The sequence below is a fragment of the Pseudophryne corroboree genome, unplaced genomic scaffold (assembly GCF_028390025.1).
Source record: "Pseudophryne corroboree isolate aPseCor3 unplaced genomic scaffold, aPseCor3.hap2 scaffold_1528, whole genome shotgun sequence".
NCBI classification, from domain to species: Eukaryota; Metazoa; Chordata; class Amphibia; order Anura; family Myobatrachidae; genus Pseudophryne; species Pseudophryne corroboree.
The window spans coordinates 79656-85655 of NW_026968160.1; positions in this window are offsets into that span (position 1 = coordinate 79656).

The window sequence follows — 6000 nt, forward strand, 5'->3', positions numbered from 1 at the left end:
ATGATTCTGGACACAGTTCAGAAAAAGGTTTTTCTTCCCGAAGAAAAAGCCAAGGAGTTATCTGACCTGGTCAGGAACCTCCTAAAACCAGGAAAGGTGTCTGTACATCAATGCACAAGAGTCCTGGGAAAAAATGGTAGCTTCTTACGAAGCAATCCCTTTCGGCAGATTCCATGCAAAGGGATCTGTTGGACAAATGGTCAGGGTCGCATCTTCAGATGCACCTGCGGATAACCCTGTCGCCGAGGACAAGGGTATCCCTTCTGTGGTGGTTGCAGGAGGCTCATCTATTGGAGGGCCGCAGATTCGGCATGCAGGATTGGATCCTGGTGACCACGGATGCCAGCCTGAGAGGCTGGGGAGCAGTCACACAGGGAAGAAATTTCCAGGGAGTGTGGTCGAGCCTGAAAAAGTCTCTTCACATAAGCATTCTGGAACTAAGAGCAATCTACAATGCTCTAAGCCAGGCGGAACCTCTGCTTCAAGGAAGACTGGTGTTGATCCAGTCGGACAACATCACGGCAGTCGCCCATGTAAACAGACAGGGCGGCACAAGAAGCAGGAGGGCAATGGCAGAAGCTGCCAGGATCCTTCGCTGGGCGGAGAATCACGTGATAGCACTGTCAGCAGTATTCATCCCGGGCGTGGACAACTGGGAAGCAGACTTCCTCAGCAGACACGACCTTCACCCGGGAGAGTGGGGACTTCATCCAGAAGTTTTCCACATGCTATTAAACCGTTGGGTAAAACCAATGGTGGACATGATGGCGTCTCGCCTCAACAAAACACTGGACAGGTATTGCGCCAGGTCAAGAGATCCGCAGGCAATAGCTGTGGACGCGCTGGTAACACCTTGGGTGTACCAGTCGGTATATGTGTTTCCTCCTCTGCCTCTCATACCAAAGGTATTGAGGATTATACGGCAAAGAGGAGTAAGACTAGTGGCTCCGGATTGGCCAAGAAGGACTTGGTACCCGGAACTTCAAGAGATGGTCACGGACGATCCGTGGCCTCTAGTTCTGAGAAGGGACCTGCTTCAGCAGGGTCCTTGTCTTTTTCAAGACTTACCGCGGCTGCGTTTTGACGGCATGGCGTTTGAATGCCAGATCCTAAAAGGAAAAGGCATTCCAGAAGAAGTCATTCCTACCTTGATAAAGGCAAGGAAGGAAGTCACCGCGAAGCATTATCGCCGTATTTGGCGAAAATATGTTGCGTGGTGCGAGCAGCGGAGTGCTCCGATGGAGGAATTTCAACTGGGTCGTTTTCCTACATTTCCTGCAATCAGGATTGTCTATGGGTCTCAAATTGGGATCTATTAAGGTTCAAATTTCGGCCCTATCAATATTCTTCCAAAAAGAATTGGCCTCAGTCCCTGAGGTCCAGATTTTTATCAAAGGAGTACTGCATATACAGCCTCCTGTGGTGCCTAAGGTGGCACCGTGGGATCTAAATGTAGTTTTAGATTTCCTCAAATCCAATTGGTTTGAACCACTAAAGAATGTGGATTTGAAATATCTCACATGGAAAGTGACTATGTTACTGGCCCTGGCTTCGGCCGGGAGAGTATCTGAACTGGCGGCTTTGTTTTATAAAAGCCCATATTTAATTTTCCATTCGACATAGGGCAGAGCTGCGGACGCGTCCGCATTTTCTCCCTAAGGTGGTATCAGCGTTTCACCTGAACCAGCCTATTGTAGTGCCTGCGGCTACAGACGACTTGAAGGACTCCAAGTTGTTGGACGTTGTCAGAGCCTTAAAAATATACATTTAAAGGACGGCTGGAGTCAGAAAATCTGACTCGCTGTTTATACTGTATGCACCCAACAAGTTGGGTGCACCTGCTTCTAAGCAGTCGATTGCTCGTTGGATTTGTAACAAAATTCAACTTGTACATTCTGTGGCAGGCCTGCCACAGCCTAAATCTGTTAAGGCCCATTCCGCAAGGAAGGTGGGCTCATCTTGGGCGGCTGCCCGAGGGGTCTCGGCATTACAACTCTGCCGAGCAGCTACGTGGTCAGGGGAGAACACGTTTGTAAATTTTTACAAATTTGATACCCTGGCAAAGGAGGACCTGGAGTTCTCTCATTCGGTGCTGCAGAGTCATCCGCACTCTCCCGCCCGTTTGGGAGCTTTGGTATAATCCCCATGGTCCTTTCAGGAACCCCAGCATCCACTTAGGACGATAGAGAAAATAAGAATTTACTTACCGATAATTCTATTTCTCGGAGTCCGTAGTGGATGCTGGGCGCCCATCCCAAGTGCGGATTATCTGCAATACTTGTACATAGTTATTGTTAACTAATTCGGGTTATTGTTTAGGAAGCCATCTTTCAGAGGCTCCTCTGTTATCATACTGTTAACTGGGTTTAGATCACAAGTTGTACGGTGTGATTGGTGTGGCTGGTATGAGTCTTACCCGGGATTCAAAATCCTCCCTTATTGTGTACGCTCGTCCGGGCACAGTACCCAACTGGAGTCTGGAGGAGGGTCATAGGGGGAGGAGCCAGTACACACCACCTGACCTGTAAAAGCTTTACTTTTGTGCCCTGTCTCCTGCGGAGCCGCTATTCCCCATGGTCCTTTCAGGAACCCCAGCATCCACTACGGACTCCGAGAAATAGAATTATCGGTAAGTAAATTCTTATTTTCTAGTGTCCTTCGTTTGGGAGAAAAATGCAAAGGTACAAGACAGCTTTTCCTTGCCAATATCTCTCTTTTGCAAAGAGCTGCGCATTGGAAAATTCAGGGCTATGTCGTGTAGATGATGGCCTAACAGGAGGCTTTAAAATTATCTTTCTAGTGTCCTTCGTTTGGGAGAAAAATGCAAAGGTACAAGACAGCTTTTCCTTGCCAATATCTCTCTTTTGCAAAGAGCTACGCATTGGAAAATTCAGGGCTATGCCGTGTAGATGAAGCACTAACAGGAGGCTTTAAAATTATCTTTCTAGTATCCTTCGTTTGGGAGAAAAATGCAAAGGTACAAGACAGCTTTTCCTTGCCAATATCTCTCTATTGCAAAGAGCTACGCATTGGAAAATTCAGGGCTATGCCGTGTAGAGGAAGCACTAACAGGAGGCTTTAAAATTATCTTTCTAGTGTCCTTCGTTTGGGAGAAAAATGCAAAGGTACAAGACAGCTTTTCCTTGCCAATATCTCTCTATTGCAAAGAGCTACGCATTGGAAAATTCAGGGCTATGCCGTGTAGATGAAGCACTAACAGGAGGCTTTAAAATTATCTTTCTAGTGTCCTTCGTTTGGGAGAAAAATGCAAAGGTACAAGACAGCTTTTCCTTGCCAATATCTCTCTTTTGCAAAGAGCTGCGCATTGGAAAATTCAGGGCTATGTCGTGTAGATGACGGCCTAACAGGAGGCTTTAAAATTATCTTTCTAGTGCCCTTCGTTTGGGAGAAAAATGCAAAGGTACAAGACAGCTTTTCCTTGCCAATATCTCTCTTTTGCAAAGAGCTACGCATTGGAAAATTCAGGGCTATGTCGTGTAGATGATGGCCTAACAGGAGGCTTTAAAATTATCTTTCTAGTGCCCTTCGTTTGGGAGAAAAATGCAAAGGTAAAGACAGCTTTTCCTTGCCAATATCTCTCTTTTGCAAAGAGCTGCGCATTGGAAAATTCAGGGCTATGCCGTGTAGATGATGGCCTAACAGGAGGCTTTAAAATTTTCTTTCTAGTGTCCTACGTTTGGGAGAAAAATGCAAAGGTACAAGACAGCTTTTCCTTGCCAATATCTCTCTTTTGCAAAGAGCTGCGCATTGGAAAATTCAGGGCTATGTCGTGTAGATGATGGCCTAACAGGAGGCTTTAAAATTATCTTTCTAGTGTCCTTCGTTTGGGAGAAAAATGCAAAGGTACAAGACAGCTTTTCCTTGCCAATATCTCTCTTTTGCAAAGAGCTACGCATTGGAAAATTCAGGGCTATGTCTTGTAGATTATGGCCTAACAGTAGGCTTTCAAATTTTCTTTCTAGTGTCCTTCGTTTGGCAGAAAAATGCAAGGTACAAGACAGCTTTTCCTTGCCAATATCTCTCTTTTGCAAAGAGCTACGCATTGGAAAATTCAGGGCTATGTCTAGTAGATGATGGCCTAACAGTAGGCTTTAAAATTTTCTTTCTAGTGTCCTTCGTTTGGGAGAAAAATGCAAAGGTACAAGACAGCTTTTCCTTGCCAATATCTCTCTTTTGCAAAGAGCTACGCATTGGAAAATTCAGGGCTATGTCGTATAGATGATGGCCTAACAGGAGGCTTTAAAATTTTCTTTCTAGTGTCCTTCGTTTGGGAGAAAAATGCAAAGGTACAAGACAGCTTTTCCTTGCCAATATCTCTCTTTTGCAAAGAGCTACGCATTAGAAAATTCAGGGCTATGCCGTGTAGCTGAAGCACTAACAGGAGGCTTTAAAATTTTCATTCTAGTGTCCTTCGTTTGGGAGAAAAATGCAAAGGTACAAGACAGCTTTTCCTTGCCAATATCTCTCTTTTGCAAAGAGCTGCGCATTGGAAAATTCAGGGCTATACCGTGTAGATGAAGCACTAACAGGAGGCTTTAAAATTTTCTTTCTAGTGTCCTTCGTTTGGGAGAAAAATGCAATGGTACAAGACAGCTTTTCCTTGCCAATATCTCTCTTTTGCAAAGAGCTACGCATTGGAAAATTCAGGGCTATGTCGTGTAGATGATGGCCTAACAGGAGGCTTTAACATTTTCTTTCTAGTGTCCTTCGTTTGGGAGAAAAATGCAAAGGTACAAGACAGCTTTTCCTTGCCAATATCCCTCTTTTGCAAAGAGCTGCGCATTGGAAAATTCAGGGCTATGTCGTGTAGATGATGGCCTAACAGGAGGCTTTAAAATTTTCTTTCTAGTGACCTTCGTTTGGGAGAAAAATGCAAAGGTACAAGACAGCTTTTCCTTGCCAATATCTCTCTTTTGCAAAGAGCTGCGCATTGGAAAATTCAGGGCTATGTCGTGTAGATGATGGCCTAACAGGAGGCTTTAAAATTTTCTTTCTAGTGACCTTCGTTTGGGAGAAAAATGCAAAGGTATAAGACAGCTTTTCCTTGCCAATATCTCTCTTTTGCAAAGAGCTGCGCATTGGAAAATTCAGGGCTATGTCGTGTAGATGATGGCCTAACAGGAGGCTTTAAAATTTTCTTTCTAGTGTCCTTCGTTTGGGAGAAAAATGCAATGGTACAAGACAGCTTTTCCTTGACAATATCTCTCTTTTGCAAAGAGCTGCGCATTGGAAAATTCAGGGCTATGTCGTGTAGATGATGGCCTAACAGGAGGCTTTAAAATTTTCTTTCTAGTGTCCTTCGTTTGGGAGAAAAATGCAAAGGTACAAGACAGCTTTTCCTTGCCAATATCTCTCTTTTGCAAAGAGCTGCGCATTGGAAAATTCAGGGCTATGTCGTGTAGATGATGGCCTAACAGGAGGCTTTAAAATTTTAATTCTAGTGTCCTTCGTTTGGGAGAAAAATGCAAAGGTACAAGACAGCTTTTCCTTGCCAATATCTCTCTATTGCAAAGAGCTACGCATTGGAAAATTCAGGGCTATGCCGTTTAGATGAAGCACTAACAGGAGGCTTTAAAATTTTAATTCTAGTGTCCTTCGTTTGGGAGAAAAATGCAAAGGTACAAGACAGCTTTTCCTTGCCAATATCTCTCTTTTGCAAAGAGCTACGCATTGGAAAATTCAGGGCTATGTCGTGTAGATGATGGCCTAACAGGAGGCTTTAAAATTATCTTTCTAGTGTCCTTCGTTTGGGAGAAAAATGCAAAGGTAAAGACAGCTTTTCCTTGCCAATATCTCTCTTTTGCAAAGAGCTGCGCATTGGAAAATTCAGGGCTATGCCGTGTAGATGATGGCCTAACAGGAGGCTTTCAAATTTTCTTTCTAGTGTCCTTCGTTTGGGAGAAAAATGCAAAGGTACAAGACAGCTTTTCCTTGCCAATATCTCTCTTTTGCAAAGAGCTACGCATTGGAAAATTCAGG